At 35.7% G+C, this 25,237-nt stretch overlaps 1 protein-coding gene across 1 annotated transcript in view; it reads left to right on the top strand.

Moving 5' to 3' along the window:
- Nucleotides 1-6,070: 6,070 nt before the first annotated feature.
- LOC129954057 (glutathione-specific gamma-glutamylcyclotransferase 1) overlaps nucleotides 6,071-25,237 on the top strand; it is a 72,063-nt gene continuing 52,896 nt past the window's right edge. Inside the window, exon 1 of the mRNA XM_056067705.1 lies at nucleotides 6,071-6,389. The gene's annotated coding sequence lies outside the window, so the exon portion shown is untranslated. The remainder of the gene's footprint in view (nucleotides 6,390-25,237) is intronic.

Below are 25,237 nucleotides of genomic sequence, written 5' to 3'. Positions count from 1 at the left end.
TTACATTTTCTATTAAACTAGGCCTTCATTTTTGTATTTTCTTTTCAGACTCATTTTTTCCTCATACTATTTTTTGTCAATACACATATTTCTGAAAAATAATTTTCAGTTGCAGAACTATACCATTGAATTAAATTAAATAAAGTTCTTTAAAAAGCTCATGGCCTTAAAATTATTATGCATTTTGTTTAAATTTTTTCAACTGGTCAAACAAAATAATTGAATAAAAATGTACGATATTTTGTTTGTCAAAATACTTTTTCCGACCATTGTATATACAAAGCTTCATTTAAAGACATGATACGGTAGGACGTAATAATTAAAAATAATATTATTACTCTAACCTCTGAATCAGCATATTCTTTTCAAAGATGAAAATAAAAAAATTACACAGAGAAAACTTAAGCAACTTCGTCACGAACTAAATACGAACGAGAAACTGACTGAACGGAGGACTTTGCCTCCGCTCACCGGAGCTTGGGGTAATCCAATATATTTTTTTAAATGCTATGGTTAAAAAACCACCTACTAATTTTTCTTGAGTGTCGTTTCTGCATAATTATCTGTGTTATATAATTTATTCAAAGTCGATATATCTGGTGGTTCTTGAGATAAAGACGACGAAAAATTATTCCCGAACGTACGAACATACACGCACGCACAGCCATATTTAAAAAAAAAATCTATTTATATTCTTGAAACCCTAAAATGGTGAGGATTGTCAAAATTTTCATTTGATTTGTCAAAAAAAAGCGCAATTAATCCCAAGACACAACTCATCCTAGAACATTTCAACCCCCAAGTGAAATATACTTGTAAGCGTACTTAACAAAAACAATTGTTTTTCCTTTGGTGAGCCTCATTTTAAATTCATATTAGAAGAACCAGGATGGAAAGTAAATTATCTGAAGATAAGAAAGAGGAACAATATGTATGTTTAAATTTCAAGCGATCGCCTATTGGTTGTGTAGTTAGGTAGGTGCCTTAAAGGAACATAGAATAGTTCACTTGGCTTGCTCAGCTTTATGCAGATAGATAGATAAAGACATGTTTATGATGATAGTGAAAGAATGTTATTGGTAGGTAGAAGGTACCTACTACAATCCAATCACATTCCTTCTTTCCTACAATTTTTCAGCGCAAACATAGAGTTATTACGTTCAGTTTATTTTTTTCGTTAAAGTAAAAGAAATTTCTATTCATGTGTTGGTTACAGTCAGGCTCTTATGCGTAAGCAGTAGTTGTGGGGTTGTACGTTTCTTTAACTAGTACTAAGTATTTATTCTTTTATAAAGGCAAGTAAAATATGTGTTAAACAACTTTATTCTTAAAGAATAATATTTTAAAATCATATATATACAAAAGTACCAAGATATTATTTCTTGATAGGCACTTTAAAATATATTGTTGATTAAACATATCATGTTCGTTAATCCGATGCAGTGACGCTACACGGCCATAGTTGGTATTTACAATAGTTATAGTTATAAAAATACATAAATATGTACCAAATGCATTATTTTGGATAAAAGATAGGAATGTAATAAAAATAGTTAAAATAATTTTTAAAAAATTTAAAAGATTCAAAATTTTACCTGAAGAATAAGTTTGTCTTCGAAAATTTAAATGCCATTTATTTAAAATCTTTAATGCGTTTTTTTTTAAATTAATTTGTATAGATAAAATTTTTCAATTTTGTTCTAAAAATATTTTTGGTATGTAGTTGCTTAGAGATTTAAAATATACGCTATACATTTGAATTTCGTACAAAAATGTTGACAAGTTTTTGAGATACGGAATTTTGAAAAAAAAGACTTCAATATTTTTTTAAAAATCCAAACAATAAAAAATTGCACTTTTGATAATCGTATATTGTTAAAGCAATATAAGAGCTTATTTAAAAAAAATAATTTAAATCAGTTTATACGTTGCTGATAAAATCAAAAAACAAAAAAGAGGCTGGGATGCGACCCACACTGATAACTTCCCATCCCGTCTGTCGATTTGTCTTGCTTAAAAGATTGTCTATATGTACTCGTATCTATTTTTACCAAATTTGCGTACTATTTTTTGTAGATTTTATTTTTTATGAAAAAACGGACTGTTGGATTTTTATATAAAAATTACTGAATATTAAAAACAATATTTTCTGTGAAATAAAATTAGTTTGAAGCCAATATTTTTAATTTTTGAAAAGCTATTTGAGCCGAAAGTAAATTTTTACCAAGTTTCAGTATTGGTTTTTATAGAGTTTCATTTTTTATAAGAAAACTGTCAATTCGAATTTTTTGAAAATTTTGTCGAATGTTGAAAACAATATTTCTTATAAGATAAAATTAATTTAAAGAAAATATTAAAAATTTTTGAAGAGATATTTGAGTCGAAAATCAATTTTTACCAACTTTAATACATTTTTTTAAGTTTTTATTTTTTTTAAAAAAAACTGTCAATTCGATTTTTTCAAAATTTGTCCTAATGTTGAAAACAATATTTCTTATAAGAAAAATTAGTAAAAAGCAATTATCTCAAAGTTTTTAAAAGATATTTGAGTCGAAAATCATTTTTTTATAACTTTTTTAAAAAAAAATTTTTCGGTTTTTGATTGTTTGTAAAAAAACTGTCAATTCGATTTTTTTCAAACTTTAACTAAATGTTGACAACAAGATTTTTTGAAAGATAAAAGTAAATTAAAGCCAATATCTCAAAGTTTTGAAAAGATATTTGAGTCGAAAATCAATTTTTACCAACTTTTAAACATTTTTTTAGGTTTTTATTTTTTGTAAAAAACTGTCAATTCGGTTTTTTCCACATTTTCCAAAATGTTGAAAACAATATTTCTCATAAGATAAAATGAACTGAATTTCAAGTTTTTGAAAAGATATTTGAATCCATATTCAATTTGTACGAACTTTGAGTAATGTTTTTTTTAGATTTTTATTTTTTATAAAAAAAACTGTCAATTAGATTTTTCTCAAAATTTTACCAGATGTCAAAAACATTATTTTTCGTTGCACAAAATTGTTTTAGAGATGAAATCATATTTCAGTCGTAAAATTTTGGAGGTGACAAATTCTTTTTCGGTTTTATTGATTTATAAAAAAACCGTTATATTGATTGTTTTCAAAAAATATACCTGTTTGGTATCAAGTTACAATATATTATATAAAATTTAGTTCAAGTCTCTAGCGTTTTTGGTTCGTAAGATATTTAGGGTTAACCAAAATTTTCACCTTTTTATCAAACTGCTTTTTTTCATCTGTATAACAAAATTTATTTGAAATCGATATCTCTTCTGGTTCTTGAGCTATGGAGGACGAAAAAAACGTCGCGAACGTACGGACGTACGTACACACGCACGCACATACATCTTTTTAAAAAGTCGAGATATGTCAAAATTTTCAATTTGACAAATCGGAACCATTACAATAACTTCCTATTAAAAAATAAAATTTTAGAGAAAATTAAAAAAAAAACTATCGGTTTTTTGAGAAAATTCAAATTTTAATTTTTTGACCAAAAAAAATGTATGGGGCCACAGTTAGTTTTGATCTTGAAAGAAAAATGAAAGAACGCCTAACGCAAATCTGCTCAAAACCTTAACTTCCAAGTTTCAACTCAATCGTCCCAATGGTTTAGGCTGTAGGAGCGTGGACAGACAGACAAAACAGACAGAACGGAATCGCGAGACCCCCTTTTTTCGACGTCTCTACCATCTTAATATCATTTTTGATTGAAATCTCGAGTTCGAAATTTTGCACGAATGCAAAACTTGCAATATAATTCCTATACGTCACAAGTAAAAAACGTATATCTCCTAGTATTCAAATCCAATGTTAAAACTATTCTTTTGTGCTGTGCATCCATGTTCTGTAACTCTGACGATAACTTTTCGCATCGTTAAAAAATTAAAAGATTCGTTCCCCACTTATCGCCACTGGAAAAAATTGTATGTCTATAACTGAACGCGATAACTCTAGTTCTGGGATTTTTTTACTGGAATTTCCATTGGAAGGCGATAATTCAATCTGTCATTTTTTGATTTTCAAAACAAAAATCTAAAATTGAAATCTTTTAAAGTGTCCGTTTCTGTTTTTTAAAAAATATTAATAATAATACTACAAAATGTTTAGTGCGCGAATCCACCTAGAGCATGTGAGAGAACGCCGAAATCAAATGCGGATACAAAGGAGAAATTTGCGCGATTCAACAAATCCCTTTGAAATGCCGGAAGAGCGCTTTCGTGAATTATTTAGATTCACGAGAGAAATCCTTGCAGCGTTTGCAAGATTTGCAGGTGCAACACATGACGCTTACATTTGGGAAGCTTCACAAGTGAACAGTTTACTTCAAAGGCGCTATGAAGCATGTGAGCCGGGAGACCACAATTCTTGGCTTTTAGGTAAACACTCACTCATTTAAACTTTATTATTATTAAATAAGCTTTTTCTTTTCAATTAAGGTTATTCCGGATACCCGCTGCGACCCTGGCTGATAACCCCTTACCGAGCTCCTGCAATCCTCGAAAGTGAAAGGCGCTTTAAAACCCTGCATTCAAAATCACGTAACTGTGTCGAAAGAGTGTCTTGAAGTCTGTGTTTCGATGCCTTAAGCTAGGACTTTCGTACAATCCAACACTTTCTTTCCAGATAATAAACGCATGTTGCGTACTCCACAACATACGATTGAATTATGGAATTGTAGAGGAATTTATATTTGAAGAAGATGCCGTATCAAATGAAGAAACAAGCCCCGATTCAACTTCGCACTTACGCGCTGCAGTTATTCGTGACTTTGTCCTTAATTTCTGTTTATATTGAGTCCATTTATAATACGAAAGAACCAATAAAATTTAAATTAATCAATTCTCTGTTTCTTAGAAAATTAATATGAAACGTATGCGACTTGCACAAGTAAAAATTCATCCTTAGGAAAAAAATGCTGAAAATTTTTTACAAATTGAAATCGGACATTGCAGTAAGTTAGGAGGTCAGATTTCAAACTCGGGGACGTTTCGATCGTCCAAATCGGCCAACGCGTTCCCAACTTGTCACTTGGTTAAACCAGCGATTTTACGAATTTCGTGTGATATTCATATGAATAACCACTTGTCCCATTGCGTTCAGTTGGAGGGCTAACGACTCCCACATCTCCAATGCTTTTGCGTGAGAGTTTACGCCTCCAAACTGCCCTCTGGCGAAATCTACGTTTTCTGCCATAAAATTGACCAACAAATCCTTTTGGGCTCCCGTTACCCTCGAACATCTCTAAATAAAATGTTGCCATAAACAAGCAAATTCATATTTCTATATTAATCTATTTACCTTTTTGGTTGTTTGCATTTTAATTTTTTTCAGCCACTTTTTACCACAGCACAACGTCTACCAACGACAAGAACTCACCGGCTTTTTGCTTGGGATAAAATCTGACATTAGAAACTACAAAATTATCGATATTTGAAGATACAGAAACCCATTTTATCGCATTTTTCCAGGATATCGATTACATTCGTTCCAATCGATAAAATTAACGATTGTCAAAGTTATAGAAACACGATAATGCGATAGCACTTATTTTGTTCCGATTCACATCGTTTATCGCCAAATTTTATCGATTCGAAAGTTACAGAACATGGGTCGTGGTTATGAAAAGTCACCTAAAGTTCTCAAATATCTTAAATGATGTTTTACTTTTTAAAGTTTCTTACATGACAACCAAAAATATTTTATGTTTTTGCCTCAGTAGAAAAGCAGCGGAAAAAAGTATTTGGATATCTTTGTACTGCCGCCACTGTACGGACTTAAAATTCTCTTAAACTCTCTTAAATTTTACCATATTTTCAACATACTACTTGCCTCTCCTCGCTTTTCCTTATCCATACATTCCATTATGTAAAATGAAAACAAAACGTGGAAATGTACAGAGAAGCATTTGCCGAATTCAATATCAAATCAATTCTCGCAAAATTGAAACTCGCAATGCCAACAGCAGGTGCGCCGCGCCGCACTACCGCGCCGCTTCGACAGTAAGAGAGTGAAAAAAGAATCTTTTCTTTGTGCTTTCATTTTTCGCCAATCGTCAACGTCAACGCCACATGCACATAGTTTGTCTTCTACTTCAGTCCGTTCGTCGTCGTGTAAAATAGTTCATCTTTCAAATAACAAACAAAAATAATTAATTGTTTACTGAATCTTTCATCAGTGCGTTATAAATAATATACTAGTGAAATGTTATTTGCAATTAAAAATAGTGACACGTTAGTTCAACTTTAAATAATAAAAACAACCATCCACAGAAAAACCACGAATTAAGTGAACATTTCTGACATAAACATAAGAGAGTTGAAATTATTTTTCAGACAGAATAAAATTACTCTTTAAATTTGGATAAAGGTGTGTATAACTTAATTTTGTTTTGATTTTTGAATGAAATCAAATGACACGAGGATGCAAATTATTGCGTGATGCTCTTTCGATCTCAATCTCAATTCTCAGTTTGTGTTTTTGAGTTTTAGCTTAAACCTACCTGAATATTTAAAAACCAAAACAAACTAGGTTATCAACAGCAGCAGCACGAGGTGCAAATTACAGTAGGTTAGGAATCATACAAAACAGCAGAACAGAGTAAAATTTCATTGAGCAGTGCTCTCGCCCAAGGTCAATGATGTGGGAATCACAATAAAAACGTATAGTAAGAATTTCGTATTTTATACCTACCTGCTTTCGAATTTGTATTTACCCTATTCTAGATTTATTTGACATGTGCAGTGCAGTGTATTGTGTGATGACATCTTTATAAAACCTTTATTTTTATTGTGGAGGATTTTTTTTAAATTCACCGTAGCTTCGGAGGGTTTATATGAAAAGGTTATGTCAAAAAACGAGCTAATGTCGCCGTAACTAATAGATGCCGCCACGTATAATCACCTCGATGATAATTCTATAGATTTTATATAGATATGTATGTGCAAAGTCGGTGGTATAGTCGGTTTTCGTGAGTACCGAAGATTTTTTTTTTCTATTCTATGGTAATTGAACGAAATAGTTTTATATATTACTAGCGGCCCGTCCCGGCTTCGCACGGGTAGACATAAATAAGTACAGATATTTAAGTTATACTTATAAGCATGCTAATTAAAACGACAATGAAAAAAATTGTATGCTTATCTTAAAGCCTCCCCGTACACTACGTTGGCTGTAGTATTTGTAGGTGGCAACAAAACGTATTGATTTTCAGGAGATCCTACTCGAAAAAGCGCCACATACAATTGCCCATGGGAAAAGCACTCATTCCTTAAGTCTATACCAACTATGGAAAAAGTTTGTCCCTGGGACTTGTTTATTGTAAGGGCAAAGGATATTTTTAAAGGGAACTGTAACCGTTTAAAAGATATGGGCAAATCAGTTGGTATCATCGGGATCCGTGGAACATGTGCGAGCTGACCGGCCGCGGGACCCGTAATGATTGTTGCTACAATTACATTATCTCTTAATTCTTTGATCAAAAGTCTTGTACCATTACACATATTGGGAGGGCTTAAATTTCTTAAAAGCATAACAGGCGTACCTATATTTAATTTTAGTTCATGGGGTGGCAAGCCAGCAGGATTGAGGGAATTTAAAAATTCCTGTGGGTAGTGCACTGTATCTTCGATGTTGCACACGGTGTCAACAGATTTGTAACATTTAAAATCACCTGGTACTTTTTCAATAATAATTTTGTTTATCTCATTTACTGAGTCGTTTCTGGGTGACAATATCGCTCTCGAACAGAGCCAATGGAAATTTCTTACTGTAAGATTGTTGATGTCGGGATAGATTTTGTCTATAAGAATTTCTAGACTGTGAACAGTTTGGGCCAATCCAATATCCAAAAGTACTTGGGAGCTGTTTGCAATTGGAGTAGTAAATTTTCCGTCTCCTAATTTAAGTATATTTTCTGAGAAATTACCACCGCGGTTATTGCATAAATGTGCTCTCATATTCGTGCGCAAATTGAGAGTTTTAATTGATAGCCACAAAGGTGATGATTTAAGGCACGCTTTAATAACGTCGGCACGTGTACCTTTTGTTACAACTGGTAGAGTTTGGCGAAAGTCTCCAGCGAAAACAAAAGTTACGCCACCCATCATATTGCATGAGTTTCTTATATCTTTTAATATGCGGTCCACTGCTTCTACATGAGCTCTATGGCTCATGGTGCACTCATCCCAAATAATCAGCGACGTGTCCTGTAAGAGCTTTCCCAGTGGACCATTTTTACGGATTGAACATACAGACTGTTGATCTAAAGAAACAGTCAACGGTAATTTAAACGTAGAGTGAGCCGTTTTCCCATCATATAATAGGGTTGCAGCAATTCCTGACGATGCCACAGCCAGTGCTTTTCTTCCGGATAATCGTACTTTTGACAATACTAAATTGGCAAGAAAGGTTTTACCCGTGCCACCGGGCGCGTCCAAAAAAAAAAGTTGACCACTGTTATTTTCCACACTTTCAATTATAGCATCGTACGCTATTTTTTGATCTGCCACTAACTTGGGTACATTTGAATTGACAAATTCTGACAACTCGTTAACATCATATATACGGCACGGTATGGCATCAACTACATTTTGTGAGCGATTCGGAGAAGGTAATCCAAAGTCTCTTAAACTTTTGTCATTTAATTCTAAAAGTTTGTTTTCGATTTGTATCAAACCTTTGTTATATACATCATAATCGGAACCTTGTTCTTGGGCTATATGTCTGATGCCTTCACACAAATCATCTTTAAACGTGTCCCATAATTTGAGAGGTTCCGAGGGAAAAGAAAATAATAATATTACCACAAACAACTCTCTCAGCCTTAACGGACATTGAGAAATCGAAGCTTCTCTCAAAGTAGTTTCCCATTGGTTATCATCTTCTAGCAAACCCCTTTCTCGGCAAGTGGCTCGGTAAGTTTCTTTAACAACTCCGTCAACGGTTTTTAAATCTTGGAACGATGTTGGGCCACGTACATGATGAAGCAGTATCCTGAGATAAAAACACTCTGACTGGGAAGGATGAACGCTGTATACTCTTCCCAGTGCCGCATCTTTTTTTATACCGGGATGTCCAACTACTTCTTGGCCACGTTTCCTTCTAGAAAATTTATTGTTAGCCCATGTATAATAATGAGGAACTTCGTGATAGAGTAGTGTTTTAGCAAAACCATCACTGTGGCATAGGTCAAAAAACGCCGTAAGTGTCGTTTTTGGTGGATTTTGCGCTATATTTTGCATATTTTCCGCTGAGAAGTACACTCGTTGTCCATTCTCTAGGTGCACTGCTAGGTGTACTACGGTAGGGTGTCTGTCATGTATAGGAAACTCTAATATCCTCCACACTGCTTCAGATGTACTTATGTACCGGCCGTTCAAATAATTTTCAACTTCATCGTGAGCATTTCTGACACTGAAAGTTGCTTGATCCGATCCTTTGTTAATCTATTTACATATGTATTTTATGGCTTGTACGGAATGACAATATTCAACATTAATATGAGCATTAAAAGATCGACATAGTATTGGGGAATATGGAACGATCCATCTGTTGTCTATATTAACCGTACGCCCTCGGACATTCAATGCAGCAATCTGCCCTCCGTTGTCGATATCGCGTCGTCGATAAACGGGATACCCATCCTCACCGGTCTGGGTTTCAGTCACGAAACGTCGTGGATATTTTTTTGTACATATCCCATTTTTCATGCACGGAGAAGTCAAATTTTCTTGTCCACATGGTCCATGTACCATATTCTTTGTGACTATCTCAAATAATACTGGGTCTTCGTCTTTATTAGGTAGTTCGGCAACTATTATTTTATCAATTTCATCGGGTTGTACTTTTGAGTTCAACCAAAGCAACATATGACAATGCGGCAATCCTCTTTTTTGCCACTCAACAGTAAGCATATAACATTTAACCGGCCCAAAAATCGCGTCTTTTGTTAATATTTTTATCATTTTCTTCATTTTTAAGTGAAACACTCGAGCTATGATGTCATGCCGGTCGAAAGACCGTTGACCGGGAAAAAGTTCCTGTTTTATTTCTTGCCAATCTGGATTACAGGTGAAAGTTATGAAAAGATCTGGCCTTCCATAATTGCGCACGTATGTCATTGCATCTTGTGTCTTTTCGTGGAGATACCTTGGAGACCCAGTAAATGATGACGGCAAGATGACATGCTGTCCGATATTAGCTGCAATTACCCTTGCGTCTTGGTTTAAAGCATCCCTTAAATGAATATAGTCATCCGCTCTAAGCTTTTGTTGGTTTCAGTAAACAAAATTTAACCTTTCGGAAATCATCTTCGCCATCATATCCACACAATATTGATTAAACAAATCTTTGTATTAATGGAGTGCATTAAAACAGTTGGCCCTAATCATTAAACGGTATGCATAATACTTGTACTAAATATAGCCTATGTTACTCAGTGATAATGTAGCTTTCTAATGAAAAAAGAATTATTAAAATCGGTCCAGTACTTTTTGAGTTTATTCGTAACATACAAAATACAAATCTTTCCTCTTTATAATATTAGTAGATTTCACTAGATGACTTCGCAATATCCTATTAGGATTTTTAATGAAGGGATAGGTATATAATTGCACACTTCGTGTCACATGAATAAAGACAAGCGTTTTTCGTTTGACAATATTTTCCAAATCCTTAGGTTTTTTTGGAAAACCCAAAGTTGGAATGAATGAGGTATTTATTAAGTTTTAGTTTTTAAAACTATGTTGGATTAAGTTTTCCCGAATAAGGTCATAAAAAGTATCTGTTTTTTTGTGTCACACGAATAGGGACAAGATCTAAGTTTACTTGTAAGACCCTTTAAAGTAAATTAAATAACAAAAGAATGGATTAAAATAAGTTTAAGTAATCTGTGCTGACTTCTGATTGCTGAATTACTTCAAGTAACATGTGGTGTATAAATTCTTAGAGTGCTGTCAGAAAATTGAGCAAAAATTGGACTCAGACCAGTTTCATAGCTTCAATAATCTCTTCAGCTTTTTATATTGGCGGCGTCCTTCGCAGACTCTTTTCTTGAAAGCCATCCCCACATGTTTTCCATGATGTACAGGTCAGGAGAATATGAAGGCCATGGTAATAGGTTCACATTTTGCCCCTGAAGCCAGGCTTTTCTTGTCCGTGCGGTATGCATTTGTGAATTATTTTGTTGGGAAGTCCATCGTTGTCAACCAATTATTTCAGAAACTGCGGAAAAACTTGCTTCAGAATCGATTTGTAAGCCATTGCTGTCATTTTAAAGCTTTAAAAACTCGTATTCACGGTCTCATAATAAGTGATTGCTCCCAATACCATGTTGCTATAATTTTTCTACGCGACGCGACGACGACGACCACGACTACGACCACGACAATCCCTAACAAAACCACGACGAAGAATAGAACCTAGAACGTAAAGAAGGTCGTAGAAAAATTTAGCACATTCAGCACGTATGATGCTGATATCTCCGGCCACTCAGCTTAGGGTTTGTTCAGCGAATAAATTGATATCCTATTTGAGATGATATCGTAGGTGATCAATTAAATTGATCAAAATATAAAAATGTCGGTGACCACAGGGGTGTCTATCCTGAAATTGAGAAATAGGCCGCCAGCAATTTTTTTATAATAAAGGAAATTGCAAACCTTCGGAGCGAAACCGACGGTGAAAGAAGTTTCAATAAAATATTAAGTCTTGGAATTAATTTTCAAAATATTTATATTATTAAGTAAATTGCCTGGGAAACCTTGCAATTAAGTAGGGCTAAGACCCAGGATCTTTTAAACAATGAAACAAATCGTTATTCAAGAGAAGATAAGATGGACCGGTAACGTTTAGTCCCGAAAAAAAAAAATGTTAACGGTTTTATTTTAAGCGGGTCACGAGTTCCGTAATTTTCGAAAATAAAGCGAACAGCCAAAGCCAAACGATAATTTTTTTTGAACAATGTTCGACAACGAAATAATGTGATTCAACGGAAATAATTTTTAATCAAATAAACCAAACAATTATACTTAGCTTATTTCTCCTGCCAGATTTCCCTTCCTTCCTTAACCAATTTTCCTTCTTTTCCTCTCTTGTATCTCAAAGAGTATATTCAACCAAATCTCCAAAATTATTCTCCTTTTTTTCAAATTTCCAAAACACTTCCTCAAATTAATTTTTTTTTTCAATCAAATTTCTATCTTCCAAAATTACTTTTCTTTCGATCTATTCGATTTCGTAGCTTAACAAAAAGTGAGCTCCCAGGCTTTTTCCAAGCCTGGATGAACCATTTTTCTTCAAAACCCCAGTGCTTTCAGCAACTCAGTGACTTGGGTTTCGGTCGCGTCATTTTTTTCAGCAACGCTCAGCTTGTTTGCGTGAGTGTGCCAACGCAGTTGCATACCCAGTAGTCTTCTCTTACTCGCACTTTAATGTCCCCTGAATTCGCCGCGCTCTACTCTGAATTGTAGAGTGCGGGAATGCAGTGGGTGCATTCAGCCACCTAACATCGCCGATTTAATTTCCCAGCAAAACAAATATAGTTGTGGAAACTTGATGAAAATTAGTAAGTTTCGATTAAAAACAATTATGGGAAGAGAAATGTGGCAGAAGTTCGCTACACGCGTTTTAAACTTATTTCTTTTGACTTTCGCGCAGATTTGGGGAAATATTGACTTACGTTATCGTTCCATCTTGTACATTTAAGTATAATGAGGGTGTAAAAGTTGGGCTTGAAGACATTCTCCCATGGAGTAACTTCGGCATTCGGAGGCCAAGTGTCGACCGTGCCAATTTTGGTTTACTGGAGTCAGACCATCCGTCTGACACTTATGGTGGTGCTCATTCATTGGGGACTGGCTGTCACCCGTTTTTAGTATTTGACAAGACCGCCCTTCTGTCACTTTAGTTAAAGTGGAAAGCTTATCCACTTTATGTATGTAAAATCGACATCACTGAGAGAGTGAACCGATGGCTGATGGACCATGGCTGCCCCTTTCTCTCTCAGTAGATTGAAGAAAACACCTGTAGGAATGGAGGAGGGAGGAACAAGTATTTGGATGACGGAGAGAATGGTTCTTGTCGCGGTAATTTTTACCGTGACAACCATAACACCACCTCCTTTGCTGTGCCGTTTTTCAAGATAGATTTCTTCCTTTCTTAAATCATGGAAATATTAGCTTTATTCCATAAGGTCTGTCCAACCTAATTTTTTCTTATCTCTGATCCACTTGATGTGGAATTCAATAGTTCAATAGTGTTTTTTTATTTATTTGTTTGTGTCGTATATGATCTGCCTTCTGTATTACCCCAGCAATAGCTAATTAGGTACCATTTACCCCAGCTTCTTACTTGGAAAGACTTGAGTTTGAAGAACCTCTCACTATCGCCCGCCTTTCTTGAAATGATGTGGCTTTCTTGACTCTTTCTTTGTAGTTTTTCCATACCTCTCAAGGTCTTTGAGGTAGTTGCAAACAACATTTGAAATTTTTCTAATTTCGCTGGCTATGAAACGGATGGTTTTGCCGAGAGCCCGCTAAGCTCGAATTTGGCCTATTTTCTAGTTGATTAGACCCTTACCTCTTCCTATAAAACACTCTTTCTAATCTTCCAAACAATATGAGTATCCTTTTACTTACTTAAGGTGGAGCTACAGTCCTGTGTGAACTAGGGCGTAGAGTATCCTTTTATCTGGCTTAAAAAAAGGTAATAGGTACTTTTTATGATCTTCTTCAGAAAAACCGCCATAAAACTTGTATTTATTAACTTAATCCACTGAATTCACTGAAACAAAACAATTGCTCATACACGTCCTAGTGACCGTTTGGCACTCGTTTGGAAAAATGGTTAAATAATTTTACCAATTTACTACGCTTTAAAATTTGTTACTTAATTTAAAACGAATTTAACATATTAAATTAACAATTTCCTGAATTTAAAATCACGGAATGCTATTTTAACTTTTACTAAATTTGCTAAATCCATAAACCTATAATCTGTACAATTATTCTTATAAAAGCAGTGGATGGAATGGTCCAGCCATCTGTTGAGAATTCCAATTAATAAAACCGTTCAAATGTATTTAATTTGTTTATATTCACAAAATGTCCATTTTTCCACATGTTTGGATGTTCGTCTTTCAATTAAAGGCAATAAGCAATTCACTAGTTCGAAAACGCCGACTCCACAGTCTTATTTTCAGTACCGGAAGAGCCTTTCTCACATTTATGATAAGTCAATACCAAAACAACTTCTTTGTTTCGCTTTTGGACATAAGTCACCAATACCATTCTTTCAGAAAATATATTGAGCAGAAATTCGGCGAAGAGAAAAATGTGGAAAAAGAAAAACAAAGGCGTCTTAACGATTGAAGAGTTTATTTGCGAATAAAAAATATATTCTAGATATTTACAAAATGAGTTTTCATATTTTCCTACAGATACTTGATTTGTTATTTGTATACAGTAATATTTTCACCAAAGTTACATACATTTCAACACCCTTCCTCAAAGCAAACATATTTTCAAATTATAACAAAATTTAACTAAGATTTAACATTTTTGTAAATTCTTGATGTTTGTTCTTTGCAAGGTTCTTTGTAAGTATATCTGCTATCATTAAATCTGTAGGAGCATATTTAAGAACGATATCACCTTCATTGACAATTTGCCGGACAAAATGATATCTAATATCAACATGCTTAGTTCTCGCATGATGCACCGGATTCTTTGCAAGTTGTTGCGCACTCAAATTATCGCCATAAACGACAGTTGGACTTCCCGCTTCACCACAGCCAATTTCAATTATGTGTCTTCTCATGGCTATTGCCTCCTTGCATGCTGTTGATAATGCCATGTACTCAGCTTCGGTGCTACTGAGTGCCACACTGCGTTGCTTCTCCGATTTCCAAGATATAGGACCACCTGCCAAGAAATACACGTAACCAGTATAGGATTTACGGTCGACCTTGTCTCCGCCCCAATCAGCGTCAACATAGCCCGTAAAAGCCATTCCACACTTCTTGTAGTGTATTTTTTTGTCTACCGTAGATGCCAAATATCTAAGAACGTGCTTCACGCCTGCATGATGCTCAACATGCGGATCCTTATTTCTCTGAGACAATTTCGCAACTGAATGCAAAATATCTGGCCTGGTCGTTAACGCCAACCACATCAGTTTCCCAATAACTGACTGATAGGATCTTGTATTTACCTTTTGACATCGATCGTTATCACAAGCTACTTGGAAACCGGCGTCTAAAGGCGTAGCTGCTGGCCTGCATTCTTGACTGCCATGTCGTTGCAATAGATCCTTAATGTATTGGGTCTGACACAAAGTTATCTCGCCTAGTTCGCCTTCACGTTGAATCTCCATACCAAGAAATAGGTTCAACGTTCCCTTGTCAGTGCAGTTAAACGATTTTGAAATATCTGCCTTGATGTTTAACAAATCTTGTTTCGATTGGCATGCAATAATAATATCATCAACGTATATTAAAATCAGTGACAAATTACCCATTTTTTGCTGTTTATACAAGCATGGCTCATTATCGCAAGGTAAAAATCCCATCTCTCGTAAAACACCATCAAGCTTAAAGTTCCACTCCCTTCCTGATTGTTTTAAACCGTATATTGCCTTCTTCAGCAATAAAACTTTGTCAGGTTGAGAACTATCGGCGTATCCAGGTGGTTGTTTCATGTAAACGGTATCTGTAAGATCGCTGTTCAGATATGCCGTGCAAACATCCATCTGATGCAGAAACAGTTTCAACTCTGCAGCTAACGCCAAAATTAAACGTACACTCTCCAGTCGGCATACAGGTGAAAATGTTTCACCATAGTTTACACCATATTACTGTGAACACCCTTTCGCAACGAGACGGGCCTTAAACCGTTCTATCTCGCCACTGGCATCTCTTTTCAGGTTGTACACCCACTTGCATCCAATAGCACGTTGATTACTTGGTAACTCAGCAACTACTCAGGTCTGATTCGCCAACAAAGCCTCATACTCCTTCTGCATAGCGTCACGCCAGTATGAATCGTATTCACTACTTGTCGCTTCTTCGTAAGATGACGGAATGGGGACATCACTTGCAACCAGTGCGCTAAGTACGTTGTATTGCTTCTTAGGGCGACCAATTCTACCTGACCGAAGCAATCTTGGCCTTCCAGGGCCAATCCTCAAATCGTCCTCTTGAACATCGTTGACCGCTTCCTCGAGATTATTTTCGCTGCTGTTCTCAACAGCTGGCTCTGTTTGACCACTTCGCTCATTAACAGTTTCTTCAAAACAGTCGTTGTCATCAAAACTTTGAGCATCTTCGTAAGCCTCAGCTTCATCGCCACTAACAACAACTTTAGAGGGTAAATCAAATGAAATCGTGTCCGGGGTCTTGAAAACAGTGCTGCCATCAGCATATTCTCTGTTTTTTAGCTCATCAAATAAGACGTCACGTTTTTCAACCACTTGTCTCGTATTGACATCATACAGTCGATAACCTTTTGCTTGAACTGAGTAACCAACCATTCGATATTCCTTCCCTTTTGCATGGAACTTGCTATTCTTATGCCCCTTCTCAAGTGCCACTGCAAAAGAACCAAAAACTTTTAGATGGCTAATAGAAGTCTTCTTACCTGTCCACGCTTCCATAGGTGTCATATTGACCAGCGCACTTGTCGGTGAACGATTGCGTAAGTAAACCGATGTGTTGACTGCTTCGCCCCACAATGAATCGCATAGTCCTGACTGCACTAACAAACACCTTGACATCTCAACCAACGTCCGATTTGCTCGTTCCGCAACGCCATTCTGTTGCGGTGTGTATGCCATTGTCACCTGTCTTGCGATTCTTTTCTTTTTGATGTATTCACGACCATTGTCGCTGCGTAAACATTTAAGCTTCTTGCCGGTTTGTCGCTCCACCAGATTCTTGAATTCCACGAATTTGCTGAACACCTCATCTTTGGTCTTTAGGAAGTAAACAAAGACACGACTGGATCTATCGTCGATGAACGTCAAAAAGTATTTCGAACCACCAATTGATCTTGGCTCAAAAGGACCGCAGACATCCGTGTGTACCAGCTCTAATAATTCCGTTGCTCTGTTCGAAGTTGCATTTGGGAAAGGATGGACGTGTATTTTACTGACCATGCACGTCTTACATGTCGTATTGGATTTGAAATTGACTTTTTCAATCCCGTGCACCAAATGCTTCTTCGCAATTTCCCTCAAACTGCCATAATTCAAATGGCCGTATCTTCTATGCCACAAATCCGCTTCATCTTGAACAGCAGCAAAACAATTACTGTTTCGACATTCGAATATATACAGATTTCCAACATTATTGACTTTCAAGATGCATTCACCATCCTGTATAACTTCAGCGTGCTTTTTTCCAAAATGCACAACACAATTATTTTGTACTGCTCGACTGACGGGCATAAAATTTGACTTCATGTTTGGTACATATAACACGTTCAATAATTTCAGAGTACAAAGATCTGTTTGTAGCTGTACATCACCTCTCCCTTCTGCATACAAAAAATCTTCACCGGCCAAACCAATCATTTCTTTATGTTCTTCGAAATTTATGAAAAACCTTTTGTCACAACACATGTGGCTTGTTGCCCCACTGTCCAAACACCAATTTGACCGATTTAATGTACACATATCCATCGCCCCCAACAAACTACATTGCTTATGTTGTTCATTTATGGTAGTAGAGCTCTCTTTGTTTCTACATTGTGCCTTCACATGTCCACGACACACCCGCACTTGAAGCAAGTAATGTTTCGCAATTTTCCTTTTGCATTTGTATTGTGTTTTCCGGGAGGGTTCATCCGTTGATGACCAACTGTACTAGCTGTGAAAAATTGTTGCTTTTCGAATAATGAATCTTCATTGCCTTTGCGTTCCCCTTCTTGTTTCAGCTTGATACACAGAATATCAAATTTGGGTAAATAGTCACGCGTCTCTATAGCCACTACAAAACTTTCGTACATTTTCGGCAAACTAGAAAGAAGAATTATTGTTCGCAATTCATCGTTCATTTCTATGCCGACTCCGGCAAGCTTGTCCAATACTTCAACAAATGCATTCAAATAGCTGGACATGCTCTGACCGTCTGACATCCGCAAACTCAATAATTTCTTGTAAAGGGATACTTTGCGTTGAGGTCCACTTGGCTGATGAACTTCTTTAAGTTTCGTCCAGGCGTCAAAGGACGTAGCACAATCCTCTATGTAACCTAATTGCGAAGGTTTTACACTCAGCGTGATCATGGCCAACGCTTTCTCGTCTATGCTTGGCCAATCGGTTCCTGTTTCTTCTTTTACTTCTTCTCTCTTCAACGTACCTGATGCAACACTCCATAGTTCCGCATGTACCAAAACGCTTCGCATCTGAATGCTCCAAGAATCATAATTCTTTTCTTCTAACTTCTCTATTTGGTACATTGCACTCATCTTGATAATTGTGACGAACTATTGCTGCGATTCAAATCTTTTCTTTTCACCACATGCGGTCGCCTGGGCCCATAACCTATTGAGCAGAAATTCGGCGAAGAGAAAAATGTGGAAAAAGAAAAACAAAGGCGTCTTAACGATTGAAGAGTTTATTTGCGAATAAAAAATATATTCTAGATATTTACAAAATGAGTTTTCATATTTTCCTACAGATACTTGATTTGTTATTTGTATACAGTAATATTTTCACATAAGTTACATACATTTCAATGATAAATGAGTGGACTGGCCGATACTGCTGTCCGTTATTGACTTTTACGGAATCGTTCTGGTCATCAAGAAATTGCTTTACTACAAAGTATTTTGTTTTTTTTTTTGCGGATTTTTCGTGCGATTTTTTATCAATAAAATTCAAGGCAAAATCTATGGGTTTGAAAAGGTTATCGATTGTAACTTTCACCACATCAAATCCACAACCAATTCCAATTCCAACCAATTAAATAGAAAAATCCGTTTTTAGTCTTTTGATAGTTATATTTTTATTGACTCGTAAAGTACATACTCGCAGGATAGGGTTATGTATGGAATAACACATCGGACAAATGGCCTCCACTCTTTTGTTGAAATTTTCCATGACCATTCTGCATAAATGTGGCTGAATTTCGTTGATGCAGCGTTGAATCTCCTCCTTTAATGCACGGGTGGTTGTGGGCCTGTTGACATAGACTTGTCATTTCAAATAACCCCATAAAAAGAAGTCTAATGGTGTTAGATCACACGATCTAGGAGGCCAATTTTTATCACCGAAACGAGAGAGTACACGACCTGGAAATGTCTCATGCAGTAATTGAATTGTTTCACGGGCTGTATGACATGTGGTACCGTCTTGTTGAAACCACATATTGGACACATCAATATCATCCAATTTTGGCAGAAAGAACTGTGTAATCATGTCGCGATATCGAGCACCAGTAACAGTCACTGCTTGACCAGCATCATTTTCAAAAAAATATGGCCCAATTATGCCTCCAGCCCAAAATCCACACCATACAGTCACGCGTTGTGGATGCATTTGTTTTTCGACAATCACATGTGGGTTCTCGGAACCCCAAATGCGGCAATTTTGGCGATTGACAAAGCCATCAAGCTTCATCGCTTAGGATGATTTTGCTCGAAAAATCAGGGTCCATTTGTTGATGTTCAATAATTCATTCAATGAACTCTCTTCTCTGTCCATGGTCATTAGGCTTCAATTGTTGTGTTAATTGAATTTTGTAAGCATGAAGACACAGATCTTTGGTGAGTATACGCTGTAGAGAGGTTCTTGAAATTTGTAATTCTGGTCCACGACGTCGAATTCAGGTTCCTGGATTGTCAGCAACACTCTCACGCACTGCTTCGACATTCACATTTGAACGGCTTGTTTTTGGACGACGAGTGTGTTTGGCGTCTCCAACGGATCCAGGCTCCATGAATTTTTCAATTAATCTCTTCACAGTTGACGAAGTTAAAACACTATTCCGACCATATTTTGAATGAAATTTTCGAACTGCAGCTTCCACTATTTTTGAAATACTCTTTAATAATGAAGACACGTTGTTCTATCGTGTAACGCTCCATTTTTAATAACCCTATACTGTTAGCTGTCAAATTGCTTTTTTTTCAATGTTGCCAACACTTCACTGCACAAATGACGGCAAATTCAAATCTTGCGTTAATTTTGGGACACCCTATAATATCTTGGAACTAGAGTTACTCATTTTTTAAGCTTTTCAACTTCCCATAGGAAGTTATTGTAAGAGGTCCGATTTGTAAAATTAAAAATTTTTACATTTCTCGACGTTTTTAGAAACATATCTGTGCGTGCGTGTATACGTACGTTCGTACGTCCGTTAGATATCGACTTTAAATACATTTTGTTATACGGATAAAAAAGCAAGGCAAGAAAATTGGGTGGGTGATTTTTTACTATAGCAGTTTAAAAAAAATGACAATTTTGGTTAACCCTTAATATCTCATGAACCAAAAACGCTATGGACTTGAACTAAATTTTATATACCAGAAAAGTATAATTTTGGAAAAAATATCTTTTCAAAAATATGAGATTATGGCTTCCAACTAATTTTAACTTATAGGAAATATTGTTTTTAACATTCTTAAAAATGTTGAGAAAAATTAAATTGACAGTTCTTTTTTACGAAAAATAAAAACCTACTTTTATACATTTTTTTTAGGTTTTTATTTTTTGTAAAAAAAACTGTCAATTCGATTTTTCTCAAAATCTTTCAGAATGTTGAAAACAATATTGCTTATAAGATAAAATAAGTTTGAAGCTTAAATTTTAAGTTTTTGAAAAGATATTTGAATCGATATTCAATTTTTACCAACTTTGGGTAATGTGTTTTTTAGATTTTTATTTTTTATAAAAAAAAAAACTTTCAATTCGATTTTTCTCAAAATGTTATCAGATGTCAAAAACATTATTCTTCGTTGCACAAAATTGTTTTGGAGATGAAATCATATTTTAGTTTTTCAAGTCTCTAGCGTTTTTGGTTTGTAAGATATTTAGGGTTAACCAAAATGTTCACCTTTTTGTGAAACTGCTATTGTAAAAAAAACCACTGACGCAATTTTCTTGAGAGCCCTTTCTGCATCTTTCTGCCTTATTATCTGTATAACAAAATTTATTTGGAATCTATATCTCTTCTGGATCTTGAGCTATGGACGACGAAAAAACGTCGCGAACGTACGGACGTATGAACGTACGTACACACGCACGCACAGACATCTTTCTAAAAATCTTTTATTTCGACTCTAACGTCGAGAAATGTCACAATTTTCAATTTGACAAATCGAACCCATTACAATAACTTCCTATGGGAAGTTAATAAAAAAAAAGGACTACCCCCAATTATTTTCTTTATTTTGTATTGAGCTCTATCATATAATTCAAAATATCAGAAAACTATATTATTTTTCGTGTATTGTTTTCAAGAAAATTGAGTTCAATGTTGAAAAATTTTCCAGGCAGAAATAAATGGTTTCGAAAAAAACGAAATTCTCAGGCCTACATAGGTCCAATGTATTAATTTTGTTTTATTTTTAAAATAAAGTTTGACATTTTTCTTTAAAATAATAGACTTAACCAATTCATTGCTACATTTAAAACTGAAGAAATCAAACTTTTTGGTAAACACCACCTTCAAGACGAAGTTTTATGAAATCCGATTCAGTGAAACATTTTGGAGCATAACTTCCACATCTGCAAACTGGTTTTATCTGTGCTTTGACATGAAAGTGTAGAGCAAATGCTGACATAAACGGTGATTTTTTAAGAGCTTGAGAACTTAAAAAAAAAAAAAAACGCATAACGATTCTTTATTTGAAACGTTAGATTGGTCCATGACATTTACTTTTTGAAGATAATTTCATTTAAATGTTGACCGCGGCTGCGTCTTAGGTGGGCCATTCGGAAAGTCCAATTTTGGGTACCTTTTTCGAGCATTTCGGCCGGAATAGCCCGAATTTCTTCGGAAATGTTGTCTTCCAAAGCTGGAATAGTTGCTGGCTTATTTGTGTAGACTTTAGACTTGACGTAGCCCCACAAAAAATAGTCTAAAGGCGTCAAATCAATGATCTTGGTTGCCAACTTACCGGTGCATTCCTTGAGATGAATTGTTCTCCGAAGTTTTCCCTCAAAATGGCTATAGAATCGCGAGCTGTGTGGCATGTAGCGCCATCTTGTTGAAACCACATGTCAACCAAGTTCAGTTCTTCCATTTTTGGCAACAAAAAGTTTGTTAGCATTGAACGATAGCGATCGCCATTCACCGTAACGTTGCGTCCAACAGCATCTTTGAAAAAATACGGTCCAATGATTCCACCAGCGTACAAACCACACCAAACTGCATTTTTCGGGATGCATGGGCAGTTCTTGAACGGCTTCTGGTTGCTCTTCACTCCAAATGCGGCAATTTTGCTTATTAACGTAGCCATTCAACCAGAAATGAGCCTCATCGCTGAACAAAATTTGTCGATAAAAAAAGCGGATTTTCTGCCAACTTTCCTAGTGCCCCTTCACTGAAAATTCGACGTTGTGGCAGATCGTTCGGCTTCAGTTCTTGCACGAGCTGTATTTTATACGATTTTACACCAAGAGCTTTGCCTTAAATCTTCCATGTGGTCGAATAACACAAACCCAATTGCTGCGAACGGCGACGAATCGACATTTCACGGTCTTCAGCAACACTCTCAGAAACAGACTCAATATTCTCTTCTGTACGCACTGTACGCATTCGTGTGGTTGGTTTAATGTCCAATAAAGTAAACTGAGTGCGAAACTTGGTCACAATCGCATTAATTGTTTGCTCACTTGGTCGATTATGTAGACCATAAATCGGACGTAAAGCGCGAAACACATTTCGAACCGAACAAGTCTATTCATGATAAAATGTCAAAGCATACTGAGCATCTTTCTCTTTGACACCATGTCTGAAATCCCGCGTGATCTGTCAAATACTAATGCATGAAAATCCTAACCTCAAAAAAATCACCCTTTACTTACTTTCTTGGTATCTTTTAGCGCTTTTTTTTAAATCAAAAAGTTTAAAAAAATAATCATTTTTTCTTAGTACTAAAGCTTCAGACTACTTATAGAAGGTATCCTTTTTAAATAATCAATATTTTTTTTTGTAGATAATCGAAAATAGACCAATTAAATTATTTAAGAAGCTAGAGAATTTATTTAATGGAATTTCGGAAAAAACATCTCAAAATTTGTTGAAAATACGGTTCGCAATCTGAATAAAATTATTTTTCAACTATGAGGGCTTGTAAATCAGAACATACAATATATGTGTTAAAAAATACATTTAAATCATACGCTCGGATTATCTAAGAGTACTTAAACATTAAGTTTAAAAGGATAGATATGACTTTTTCAAAAGACTTTTTTAGGATTCCTCTCACGATGCAAAACATTTGTCACTTCTTTTGATGCAATAAAAACAAGTTTAAGAAATCCAAAAAAGGGATATACAAAAATTGCAGATAGCTGATATGTACCATGCCCCTAGATAATCCATACAAGCAATGTTCAATCGAAATAGCCATTAGCGTTCCACCCTTCAAACAATTCTTCCATAATATTCGCAGAGCTCAATTTGGGACAAACTGTCAAGTATAGAGATTTTTGTTTGAAGCCGCGCATCAAGAATATGGAATGGTTCACCCAACTCTCGTTATTCCTACTGTTTTGATATTCAATACTTAAAGAACTAAAATCTTAAAGATCAGGTTGTTTAAACGTGTTAACTGTAGTAATGACTCCGTGCGAATTATTAAAAAACAAAAAACCTAGCATAACTAGACACAAAGGGTCAAAAGAAGGCAATATACGATTTATCACTTGAAAATGTTTGACCTTACACTGAAGATTGTGGCACTATAGTTACAAAGTTGTAGAACTCTTTATATATGTAGTTACTAACCAAAGTTTCAGCCATTTTGGACGAATGGCATTTAGTTGGGAGTTGTTTGAGTAAAGCAGTGTGACCGTTCTAAAGGGTGATTTTTTGAGGTTAGGATTTTCATGCATTAGTATTTGACAGATCACGCGGGATTTCAGACATGGTGTCAAAGAGAAAGATGCTCAGTATGCTTTGACATTTCATCATGAATAGACTTACTAACGAGCAACGCTTGCAAATCATTGAATTTTATTACCAAAATCAGTGTTCGGTTCGAAATGTGTTTCGAGCTTTACGTCCGATTTATGGTCTACATAATCGACCAAGTGAGCAAACAATTAATGCGATTGTGACCAAGTTTTGCACTCAGTTTACTTTATTGGACATTAAACCAACCACACGAATGCGTACAGTGCGTACAGAAGAGAATATTGCGACTGTTTCTGAGAGTGTTGCTGAAGACCGTGAAATGTTGATTCGTCGCCGTTCGCAGCAATTGGGTTTGTGTTATTCGACCACATGGAAGATTTTACGCAAAGATCTTGGTGTAAGACCGTATAAAATACAGCTCGTGCAAGAACTGAAGCCGAACGATCTGCCACAAGGTCGAATTTTCAGTGAATGGGCCCTAGAAAAGTTGTCAGAAAATCCGCTTTTTTATCGACAAATTTTGTTCAGCGATGATGCTCATTTCTGGTTGAATGGCTACGTAAATAAGCAAAATTGCCGCATTTGGAGTAAAGAGCAACCAGAAGCCGTTCTAGAACTGCCCATGCATCCCGAAAAATGCACTGTTTGGTGTGGTTTGTACGCTGGTGGAATCATTGGACCGTGTTTTTTCAAAGATGCTGTTGGACGCAACGTTACGGTGAATGGCGATCGCTATCGTTCAATGCTAACAAACTTTTTGTTGCCAAAAATGGAAGAACTGAACTTGGTTGACATGTGGTTTCAACAAGAGGGTGCCACACAGCTCGCGATTCTATGGCTATTTTGAGGGAAAACTTCGGAGAACAATTCATCTCAAGGAATGGACCGGTAAGTTGGCCACCAAGATCATGAGATTTGACGCCTTTAGACTATTTTTTGTAGGGCTACGTCAAGTCTAAAGTCTACACAAATAAGCCAGCAACTATTCCAGCTTTGGAAGACAACATTTCTGAAGAAATTCGGGCTATTCCGGCCGAAATGCTCGAAAAAGTTACCCAAAATTGTACTTTCCGAATGGACCACCTAAGACGCAGCCGCGGTCAACATTTAAATAAAATTATCTTCAAAAAGTAAA

This window comes from Eupeodes corollae, chromosome 1 (genome assembly GCF_945859685.1).
Source record: "Eupeodes corollae chromosome 1, idEupCoro1.1, whole genome shotgun sequence".
NCBI classification, from domain to species: domain Eukaryota; kingdom Metazoa; phylum Arthropoda; class Insecta; order Diptera; family Syrphidae; genus Eupeodes; species Eupeodes corollae.
This window is presented reverse-complemented; position numbering and strand designations above follow the sequence as displayed.